We start from the raw sequence: 12,290 nt of genomic DNA, 5'->3' as shown, positions 1-12,290 counted from the left end.
TATTTTGTCCCTATGGTCAGCCTTACTCCCAGGTAGAGGCAGTGGGGCACAATTTTCTGGACCATCGATTGTGTGGCGAAAACCAGAGCTGAGATTTTTGGAGGCACGGCTGATGCCGTCGACACCGACACAGCGCGCTTGTGTGGCCTGGCGTACAGGAAGGAATGCGAATTCACCTTCTCCAAACAGCCGTGCTTCGATGGCCAGTAAAGCACCGCAGGCAATGTCTTTCTAGCTTTGTTTTATTTCAATGACACATGCATTGTGGCTTGCCGAATGTGCTTGCATTAGTGCATGTGCGCCTCGCCTAGGGATCCTGACTGAGAAAGGGTCTTTTTCTGTCTTCAAACTGTGGGTCCTGCTAATTCTATAATTTTTTATTCACCAAAAAGTTGTCCAAAATACATAGCACAAACTGTTGGGCCAATAACCGAAGCTAGTTTAGGCCCATTACATAAGTACACAATACAGCAGCAAACATAAACAGATGAGTCAAAAGATACTGATTACAATACAATGCAAGAAAACCAAATAATTACAAAAAATTGAACAGAATAATAAAGGAACTGGAGTTCATGCGATGTTGTATAGGTAGTACTTTTTTAGTTTAAATACAAAGTTATTAGCTGTTTTTATTTCTATAGGTAAAGTGTTCCAAACTTTTGCTCCGTAATATTGTTGTAGCCGTGGACCATAGGTATTCGGTTTACAAGCAAGTTAAAATTCACGTTACTAGCATTCCTAGTGTTCCTTGTAGGTAACACAAACACATGCGTTGAAAAAGGATGGAAATGGAGAATAATTTTGTTGACAAATATACACACCTTCATTTAACGGACAAGCAGGAATGGAAGTATTTGCAGCTCAGAGAATAACGGACGGATGCGAGCACAAGAGTTAGAAAATGTCATAATACGTAATGCTCGTTTTTCACGGCGGATGATGGGATCTAAATAAGTTTGATATGTGAATGCCCAAGATTCGCAACAATACGCCAAGTGACAATGAAAGAGTGAGTAGTAAAGAGTGAGTAGAACTGAGATACTGAAGCACCTTCTACTTCTTAAAAGGGCGACACAGAACGATGCAAGTTTAGAGGACAGCGCAACTCTTATCTTTTCTCTCTTTACCTATCTACTTTTTTCTACCCTATCCTATTCATCCCCTTCTATATTCCAAACACCCCGGAGTGATTTGTATGCAGGTGAGCCCCAAACGGGCTCAGAATTATCCCCAGTCCATTTCTTTACCTTTTCCAAACAAAACCACCACCACCACTACTACTACTTCTACTACTACTACTAGTACTAGTAGGACATCGTTTCTATATACCCTTTCCATTTCATATGGCAGTCCAGAGTCGCGCCTAGATATTTGATGGAGTCAACTTGCTCCAGCAAACAATTATTAAAATATATTTTCATGAACTCTGCATCAAATTGCCTATGTGGGGGACGGAAAAGGATGTACTTCGTTTTCGAACTGTTCAGAGTTATTTTTGCCCGTTAAGCCAATTTCATAAGCACAACTACTCAGGATTTATCACACTTACTACATGTTGAGCGGATTTCCAACTGACCATAAATGCGGTGTCGCCCTTGGATGATGTCCTTGGACCTTAGATGATGTCAAATACGTAGAAAGGTCGTTAACGTGCAGAGAAAATAGCACCGGACCGAGGACCGAGCCCTGAGGAATACCTGTTGAGATTTCTAATTGTGATGATGAAACATCGGCAAGAGAAACATACTGTTTGCGATCGGACAAGTAGTCGGAAAGAATTCTAAGGTGCGTCCCTGAAACCCAAAGTGCTCTAAAATTTCCTAGAGAATTGAACACGTTACGGAGTCGAAGGCCTTTTTGAGGTCAAGAAATACCACACTCGCTATTTCGCTGTTATGTAAAGAGGAGTACACTTCATGAGTTAATGCCATCACAGCAGAGGACGTGAACCTATTTGTAGTAAATCTATGTTGGGTTGATGTTATGATGGTATTATGTTCTATGTATTTTCGTAGACGAACAGAGATACGTTTTTCAAACACAGTCTTTAGAACGCTCAAGACGGATATTGGCCGATAACTGCCAGGTTCATTACGGTCACCGCTTTTGAAAATTAGGGACACTCTTGCTACTTTTAAGTTGTCAGGGTATACCCCTTTAATTATGGCATAATTAAACAGGCGAAGTAATTGGGGACCAAGTACATCAATATTGTCCTTCAGTACACGAACGGTTATACCATCATGACCGGCGGTTTTCCTGTCTGTCAGCATTGATATCACTTTCACAATTTCAGGATAGTCAATTTTGTCAATCGTAAAGGAGCATACCATCGCGTTGCCGCTTGCATCTCATTGCGTCGAAGGAACCTGGCTAGCTAAGTGCGACCCTATGGCAGTAAAGTATTAATTAAATTTTTCTACGGTACTAGTACCAACTGAGTCTGGAATGACAAAATGTTTAGTGGGTTTGCCTACAACGTTATTGTAGACCCACATTTTTTTAGCATTGCCTTGCGCTTGCTGCACCGGTGAAGTATAGTATTCTCTCTTTCTTTTTCTTATCATATCTACAACTTTATTCGTGGCGAGTCGGAATTTCTGCGCGTAGAAGTCGTTCCATTTATGTAGCTTCCATTTACGGTACCACGCGTTTCGTTCTTTTATGGCGTTCAGTATGGGCTTTGTCGTCCAAGGGCACAGTGGTTCGTCGTACTTACAGCTATGGTGGGTTGTGCAGCTGAAGTTGTGGACGATAAAGAACTAATAAAGTTGAAAAACTGTATGCACGTCTTCAGACAAGATGCCATAGTAGTGCGTGTTTTGAAGTTTACTGCGCAGCTGGGCATAATTGATCCTCGCATTCGTAGTAGGTTTCTTGTTATCGGGAGCAGCCTTATTAGTGCGAAGCAAAGCAAACACAGGGTAACGGCCGCTCACGCATTCATCGTAAATGCCAGCAAGACTGAGTCCATGTTACACAAAATATGATCAATGGTAGTCGCGGTATTTTTTGTGATTCTTGTAGGCACAGTAATCAGGTTATGAAAACTGTATGACTGCAAAATTAATGTGTAATTAATGTTTTGTTCTGCTGAGGTGTCAATATTAGTCACCTGCAATTAGTACAGGATGTTATTGCCGAAGCTCAAAATGTTTAGAATATTTTCCATTCTGTCAAGGAAGAGCGGTACGCTAGAAATAGGAGGTCGATAGACGACGCCTACAACTGTTCCAGATGTCAGTGTTACAAATATGGTTTCTGAGACAGTCAATAACCGATAGATCTTGTCTAACGTTAAACAGCACGGAAGACTTGATAAGAAGTGCTACTCCACCACCACGCGATGATGTATCCCTACAAGATGACAGGAAATTATACCCATGGAAAAAAATCGGCTCTCCGTTCTTCAACCATGTTTCGGATAAGGCAACATCGAAACTAAACTGGTGCCTGTTCAGGAAACGTAACAGCAAGTTCTCATTTTCCCGCAGACTTCGATTACAGTGAACAACGGAAAAATATGGATGCTTGCAAAACTCTCGGTTGACCTGGCTACACGCAAAGGCCATATGAAGCTACAGGCGGGACCATAAAAAAGTAGCAAACATTTAGGTTACTTTAGCCAGGTCCTCGCCAGTCGCTACGTGCAGAACCCGAGAGTTCTCGGTCTTCCTCATCAGGATTTGGCCTTGGGAGACCCAAGCAAATTTCCAATTTATTTCTCGTTTTTTCTGCACCGCCTCACCGAGGAGCACCTTATTCTCTGGGAACAGATGTTCGTTCCCATACACTGGCCCATTGCTTTCGTACCCGAGCGTAGATGCCAAGAGCCTCTGCTTACGTGCCTTCTGAAGAATTTCATCTCTTTTCGTCCTTGAGATGAATTTCACAACAATGTTTTCTTGGTTGTTTTTTTAATTGGAACGCGGTGAACTGTATGGATGTCGTCTGGACACAGATTAGCTTTTAAAGTAGTAGCAATCGTTGCCATTACGTCAACCAAAGACTCTTCGGCAGAGGCAGGCATGCCTTTTATCTCCAGGTTGCTACGCCTGCTGTATTGTTTCAGTTCCACCATTTCTCTGCGCATGTCATGGACTTGCTGCTGCAGCAGCTTCGCTTCGTAATCTTTTTTTTCTGCTGTTCCTTTCCCGCTGAAAGTTCCGCGCATGTTCTTTTGAGGTCAGTCTGTAATTGTTCGAAGGTCTTTTTATGTATTCCATAGATTTTTTACCTCCTGTATTTCATCTAGAGAAACCTTGTTGTTATCGGCTATACCCTTGATATCGTTTCGAATGCCATGGAGTGGTAACCTTCTCGATCCCTTGCGCCAGTTCAATAAGAACCTTGAAGAGTTCTTTAATGTTAGAAGGTGGTTTGTCAGCGAGCGCTTGGCCAAGGGCTTTCAAAGGGTTCGTCGGTGGATCCATTGACATTGCTACTGAAAACAAGTGAGCAAAACAAGCAAAGCAAAACAAACAAAGCGATCCAGAAGCCCTTGCTTAGTTACAGAAATAAGATATGTAACGCCATACCTGCAATAGGGGAAGGACACGCTTAGTGCCACCGAGGTGTTTTCGGCTACCTGAATCGCTCCGTTATGTTATTGAAATGATCCGTTATTGAAATGACGCAGCAAAAACGAAATTAAAAAAAAAACGATGCAAATCAATGATATATGCGCAAAAGCCGGTGGAGTCACCAGGTACATCCTGCTTAAATATATCACTGCTGTACAATGAATGCTGCAAAGGTAGACTGCTGGTGCCTAATGGACAAATGCACGATTGTTGCCTGCGTCTTTGCTAGTGCAAAAAATTTGCGTCCCGGTGACTGCACAAGGACATATTCACGCCGCGTCAGTCTTAGTAACCGGAACCAGCTGTCCAGAGGGCGGAGCTGGCGTGCAATGTACTCGCGGGATTCGGAAAATCAAGTCCCCGTTTCTGCTTCAGTGTGGGGACGCTGATAATTGTAGCAGCCTGTAGGTACCACAAAGGAGTTGTATATTACGTCCCATTCTCCACAAACTGGGAATACACTTGTGCAGTTTAAAAACCAGGCGACGCTCATTCATGTCCATGGCGCAGATGGTCAGCAACAGTTGCAGTTCCTGCAGGGAGCCAGCAAGGATGGCAAATGTGTATACGGAGAAAAGCACAGGAACGTGGACAGCCAGCTCTTGCCTCCTTGTTAGGAGTAGAGCCTGAGGCTTTGGGCAGATTCCTCGACGAAATGTATCACTCACCTTCAAAACATCCATCATGAGCAGTAGGGGGACAGATGCCATCCGTGTCTTGGCCTCAGTGTATCTTCAACGGGTGCTACTATGTGACCTTCCCAGAGCACCCGTGCAGTTACATTGGTCTAGGTGACCAAAAATAAACAAATGTGGCTTTCCTCCAGACCATACGCGCCAAGAATGCTTCTTCATTTCCGAGTCAGTTCTCGTAGTCGTTGCGCATTTCGATGAATGTGACATGCAGGGGTTCTGGAAATGCTGAACTGTTTCTACAAGCTAGATGAACATGTAGCGGCAAGCCTTGATCGGTCTGTTCCTACACAAACCTACGTGTAGCTCGAGCAGTTTACCTTTCTCCTTTGGCCATTCTTGCTGTTGGTACATCACTGCTCGCATCGTCCTCTTGTACAGCATGGGAGGGACAGGGACGGGCCTCTAGTTGAACAGGTCTGGTTTGTCCCCATCCTCCTTTGTACACTGGCCTCGGCGGGCTACTTCATCATTGTATGGGATGAAGGCTTTCTCTAGGACCTCAATCAGCTATGCGCCCACCCAGCGCTTCTATCAAACTCACCGGGATGCCCACAAAGCCAATTACTGTTTCGGTACGATTGCAGCTGAACTTCTCTGTGTCATAATCGTTCTGATTCTGACCACCGGTATTGAATCACAAGGGTGACCGGCTTGCCTTACAATGTCTTCCACATGTGCGCGCTGAATGAGCGTGGTGTGCTTTCTACAGCGTTGGTGAGGCACTGACCACAGGCACCCCAGGCGTTCCTCCGGGCTGCTGTGAGCATAGCCTGTTACAGCCCTACCACATTGCCGGGCTCACCTGGGCAGGCTTCACCCACTACGAGGTTGTCTTTGCCACTGCGAATTCAAAGATGTTCTCGTCCCACATTTGCTTGGTTAGTTCACGTCACCTTCGGTCCTTTCGTGCTCAACGTTGGTAATGAAAAGCGAGCGCCATTTCATCGGACTGCTTCTTCTGATGGGCTCCCCTACGTTGGCAGCTGGTACTGTGGGGCACGTAACGGTCAGTCAGACTTGCGGCCTTTTGGTTCCGTCCACGATGGTACCTACAAGAGAAGGCCTTGTCGTCTTCATTGATGATCGAAGATTCGTTAGACCCGCCTGCCCAGTTTCCGCAGGATCTGGTCAACATGGCAGGCCTGTTGTACCTACGTCCTCAGACTCCCCGTTCTCGTACTGCCCCTGCCTTGCTTTTCGCTCTCCCTGCCATCTGTTGCCTTGGGCAGCCTTGGGCAGCAGAGAAGGCAGCGTGCTGACCTTCTCTCTGGCCAGAATCATCATCAGCAGCCTACACAGTCAACACACTTTTCGCTTGGGCTCGCTGAAACGTGTGTTGGTGTGGACCCCGTTCATATTTCTAGGGGTTCATATTTCTAAGCAAAGGGAGCATCTTCAGTTTTAGTCGCCAAGAGTCTGGGAGTACGTGAAGCGGAGTGACATTCTGGGCTGCCCAGCCAATCTGGTGAAGCATGCCGTTACCCACCGCAGTTCTGAGTCGGACCTTCTGGTTAGAAAGATGGCCTTCTATCAGCTCTTTTACTGTGTTGTGGAGCCCCGTGCTAAACAGCCTCTGTGTGGACGCACTCATGAGAAGACCAATGGCCTGCTCGACCGCCTTTCTAATCATTATATAAAGCATCTCTCTGTCTTCCTTGTCGAGAAGAATACATGGGGTTGGCGTAAGTGACCATCGAGAGGACAAAAGCTTCAATTAATCGAAAGGTACCGGATTTAATACGCTGTAGTAAAAGTAATACGTTTACTACAGCCATCGAGAATCGAACTTACAGAATAAATACCACATAATAGTCGAACGCTATTGCTTGTCGGGGAAAAGCATTGCGTTACAATTTACAAGACTTGAAATGGTTAGTGGCTAGTTGGTTAATTGTTCTTGAAAAACAATACCTGCGTGGATGAAGGACGAGAGGCCGGAGGGAGCCAAAAATCTGCCCTCAGATTCACAACTGAATGCTGCGGTCGAGTTTTACAAGCTGCCACCTACGCTTGAAAAATGTTGCACTCCTCCATCTAACGACGATGATGGTTCTCGCAAAGCTTTCTCGTGTCGGTTTCTTTGGTTGCAGTCTGGATTGAAACTTGTTTTTTACTAGTTGAGCTTGGAATTTGACCTGCACGCAGTTTGGCCTTTTGATCGCAGGGTCTTTGACCTTGGCCCTTTACCATTCCATGTCACACGAAGAAAGCTTCGCCTTCAACAATCGTCGCCGTTACAGGGACGGTTGAATTATTTTGCTGTGTAATTTTGCCCTTCCATGACCATTCTCCAAACCGCAACTGCTTCCAGCGTGTCGGAAATGCGTCTGTGCAGGAGGACTCGGGCTGATGCACCCCTATTTGAGGCAACTAGTCGCGCGTTTTTGGTTTTTTCACAAGATATTAGATGTTTTTTAGGTACTGGTCCAAGAATACTTAAGCAATACAAAAAACGGGCTGAAGCTAATACTGCCACATTTTTTTACTATCGGTGCCAGCCTTTATTCCACGCAGGTGTTGAAAGGGGAAGGAGAGGGGGGATGGTTTGCAGCCTGGGCTGTTGGGTGGTTGAATAACTTTGGCCCTTGATAAAACGACCACTACAAATGTGGGAGTTCCGCTTCAGCTCTCCGGCTCCCATGGTGAGTGAATGAGACACTTTATAAAGACGAGAGGCCATGACGCCCTGCGGGGAAGTGAGGATGGGAAAGGGGAGGAAAAAGGGAAAGGTCACAATTCAGACAATATACACAGTTCTAGTCGTGGGGTCCAATTCACAAAAGGCACAATTCACTCAGTCAGTGGCAATGTCGCAGTTGATATTGGACGTTGATGAATATGGTCAGTCTGAGACAGTCTGTAATACCGCTACACCAATTTGTAGAGGCCGTTTTCAAGGGCGTACTGGGTTATTATTTCTAAAGTAGCGGGGTCGTCACGGACACGACTAACGTGCTCCAGCTCAAGAAAACTGAAGGTACAAAGCTCACGGTTAAAGAAAGCAAGTGTGAACTGCCGCGACGTTTCCACGGCCACGGGGTAATCGATGCCGTACGTAAGTGCCTTTCTCTTCTAAGCACACGTATCGAGGTATCCCATCGTTAAGATTAGCGTGGAAACCGTAGTCATTGAAATCACTGAGGATAATTTAAAGCGGTAGACATGAATACTGCTAATAATAGTTTTATTCCTGCTCAGATAGCGCGGAGCCAGGTGCAGAGCGCTGCAAAAAGCGCTCATATCAATGTAGCCCGTTACCAACCTTATAAGAGGCAAATAAGTTTACGTAGCCGTTAGTTCATTTCACAAGAAATGAATAATAACAATAATAGTACTTTTATTCTTTTTCAGATCAGGTGGAGCCAAGCTAAAGCGCTGATGTCATTGTAGCCCATACCCAACTTTAGAAGCGTCCGACAAGTTTACGTAGCCGTTACTGCATCTAAGAACCCAACACATCTGTCTAGACCTCGTTTCACCGCACATATCCGCTCACAACGCCACCAAAGCATACAAAGCACCGAGGAAAACCCGGCCAAAACAACGGTAGGCGCGTAGTCCAATGCACTGGCTCACTCCTCTAATCGGGGGTGCGTCGAGTGGTGACTCCACCCGCCCAGCTACGGGGTCTGTATATAAAGAGAGAGAGGGTGCTGCTGCGGCCCCTGCAGCCACGTGCGTTAATTGGCTTACTTTGAATTTGATCTGAGGCCCCGAATGGTCTTACAACATTGTCTAGACGGCATTTCCCGCCGTGCAGACGGGCACTGACAAACTACCCTCCAACTAACACAACCGCTGAAACGTGGTACCCCTTTTCATTTCATTTCATTTAATCTCATTTGTATTTGCCAATTGCTTCACGTATATCGAAGGTTAATACCTGCACTTAAACCGTGCAACGAGTCACTCAGATACGGGATTACAAAGTGCTGTTAAAGTCTTAATTAACGCAAAAATGTTCAATTGGTTAACATTTAAGACCATCTTTGAGCAAGAAAAACATGTAGTTTCTGCTCGTAACTTGTTTCTTTTATTTTATGTTAATTTACAAACAACGATAAAATAAAAAAAAACGTATCAACTATAGAAAACGCTTACGTATTTACGAGTTTTAATTTATATATTTGTTGGTTATGGGTGCGCACACAGTGTTTCTCAATATGATATAGTGAGAAAATATGGGCGCGCACGGTTGGCACAAAAAGCTTCCGGTGTTTCAGCCGACTGCAGGTTCTGCGAAATTAACCCGCAGACATCGGTTACCTGTGTGCCACTGGAAGATGGTTCATTTTCTTATCCCTGTAATAAGAACTGTCTGTTTAGTAGTTAAAAAAAATTGTATTTTAAAAAATTTAGATTTTTTTTCAAAAATTAATATTTAAATTATTTAAATTTTAAATAATTTCGAATAAATTAAAAATTATTTGAAATAATGTCTTCAAATTATTAAAATTAAAATTTAAAGTAATTTTAAAAATACACAGAGCCACGTCAAAATGATTTATGTTCATAGGTTGTATGTCAGTATTGTGCACGGTGTACCGGCGAATAATGAGCCTCTTTTAAACATTTGCTTGAGCTAACAGCCTCTCGATTCGCTTTCAAGTTTACGCGAAGCATAGACGCCAATGTCCCATTTCTTTACTTGGCCACTTAGTGTGTTGTTCTGGACACTCCAGGTGGAGCGGCAGCACAAATCCATAGGCGGTCGACAGGTCAACGAGAGAGAAATGTCAATGATTTTAACTGCACAATTAGCGTCCTACATCGTACACAGACCAAAACCAACTATGACCACGATGTCGTGCCCATAACATAGCTATAAAACGAAGTGAGCAGAGCTTCCTGTGTGTAAAGCAGGCAAAAATCGGGGAGCGATAGAGGGCAACGAGAAGCTAAACTTTATGCACTGAGACAGTACCTAGAATATACTGGCAAGTCTATTCTATGACCTGTAGCTATGGTTTGAACGACCTTGAAACTGCCGGGACCTTAGCCGTGATACGTCTCCCAGCGAATGTATTTTTTGTGGGTGCCGTACGTTGCCAGAGGCGACTTAACTGTTGCCAGTGTCCGCAAGTCTGCATCCTCTGATTGCTGCACTCGGGTGCGGATCGACACTTCCGACAAAAGACGCTGTCACGAGCGCCGCCGATGACAGTCCAAAGTGGCCGTGAAACACTCTGGTCCCTTTCGACCACATTTTTTGACGGCACACAAGGGTGTGTACAGGAGCGTTGGGCGAGCTGCGTTTCCTCGAGGCAGGCGAATCAATCTGTTCTCGCGTCTCACTTTCACCACCGCTTCCCTCGCTCCAAAGGTGGACCAGCCCATGTCACCCTGAATCGTCTCTGTTGTGTGTTAACCACGTGCCGTCATACCATTGCAACAGGACAACCCGTCCTTGACGCCGCTACACTGCAGGATTCCGCCAGTGCCCGAGGAGACATAGAGCGCGGCACTCCTTTGTGTTATGCCATGCACTACCATTATAGTGCTGTGGTCACTTGTCACAGTACGCTGAAGGGAGCGTCTAGCATACGTGCGGGCGTAACTGTAATCATCGCTGATTTTACGTCTAGAGGTAGCCATTATCAAAGCTAGGACCGTCCATCTGTAGTTATTAGCAGTAATGAATACGTACACTGCCGGCAGTTCTGTGAGAGGTAGCGGGTTGGCGGCTTGGTAAAAATAAAGACTGCTGTCACCAGAGTTAGGTCTGACCGTCTGTAGTTCTTAGCAGTAATTCATAAATAACGGTATGGATCCGCCTGGCCACTGACGCGAAGCGGGTGTGCCAGCGGTGTAAAAACCAAGACAGACTGCATGAAGCGGGTGGGGAGTAGGGTACGGCGAGGAGGCGCAAACTTAAGAGTGTGGATTTATTTTTGAGCAATTATTACAGTGACGTCTGGACGTAACGCTATCCACAACCAATTTTGAAAGACCACAGGGTCTACCGGACGTACGTGCACGATCTTACTGATTTATCATTGAGTTCATTTTCGTGTCAAAAGGTAGTATTTTGTCCCTATGGTCAGCCTTACTCCCAGGTAGAGGCAGTGGGGCACAATTTTCTGGACCATCGATTGTGTGGCGAAAACCAGAGCTGAGATTTTTGGAGGCACGGCTCAGGCCGTCGACACCGACACAGCGCGCTTGTGTGGCCTGGCGTACAGGAAGGAATGCGAATTCACCTTCTCCAAACAGCCGTGCTTCGATGGCCAGTAAAGCACCGCGGGCAATGTCTTTCTAGCTTTGTTTTATTTCAATGACACATGCATTGTGGGTTGCCGAATGAGCTTACATTAGTGCATGTGCGACTCGTCTAGGGATCCTGACTGAGAAAGGGTCTTTTTCTGTCTTCAAACTGTGGGTCCTGCTAATTCTATAATTTTTTATTCACCAAAAAGGTGTCCAAAATACATAGCACAAACTGTTGGGCCAATAGCCGAAGCTAGTTTAGGCCCATTACATAAGTACACAATACAGCAGCAAACATAAACAGATGAGTCAAAAGATACTGATTACAATACAATGCAAGAAAACCAAATAATTACAAAAAATTGAACAGAACAATAAAGGAACTGGAGTTCATACGATGTTGAATAGGTAGTACTTTTTTAGTTTAAATACAAAGTAATTAGCTGTTTTTATTTCCATAGGTAAAGTGTTCCTAACTTTTGCTCCGTAATATTGTTGTAGCCGTGGACCATAGGTATTCGGTTTACAAGCAAGTTAAAATTCACGTTACTAGCATTCCTAGTGTTCCTTGTAGGTAACACAAACACATGCGTTGAAAAGGATGGAAATGGAGAATAATTTTGTTGACAAATATACACACCAAATAAACGACACCGGGACACCACTACGTGGATTACAGCCACATAAAGCCCACCACACCGGAACCCACGCTAAGCCTTACGTTGCTAGTTCTAGCCGAACCAACGCAGTCAGGGCTTTGGCCCGGATCCAACTCCATCGCAATGGCGTGGCCGCCAGACCC

The sequence above is a fragment of the Haemaphysalis longicornis genome, unplaced genomic scaffold (genome assembly GCF_048455015.1).
Source record: "Haemaphysalis longicornis isolate Haplotype H1 unplaced genomic scaffold, Haemaphysalis longicornis Haplotype H1 scaffold_1, whole genome shotgun sequence".
Taxonomy (NCBI): domain Eukaryota; kingdom Metazoa; phylum Arthropoda; class Arachnida; order Ixodida; family Ixodidae; genus Haemaphysalis; species Haemaphysalis longicornis.
Note: the sequence above shows the minus strand (reverse complement) of the source record.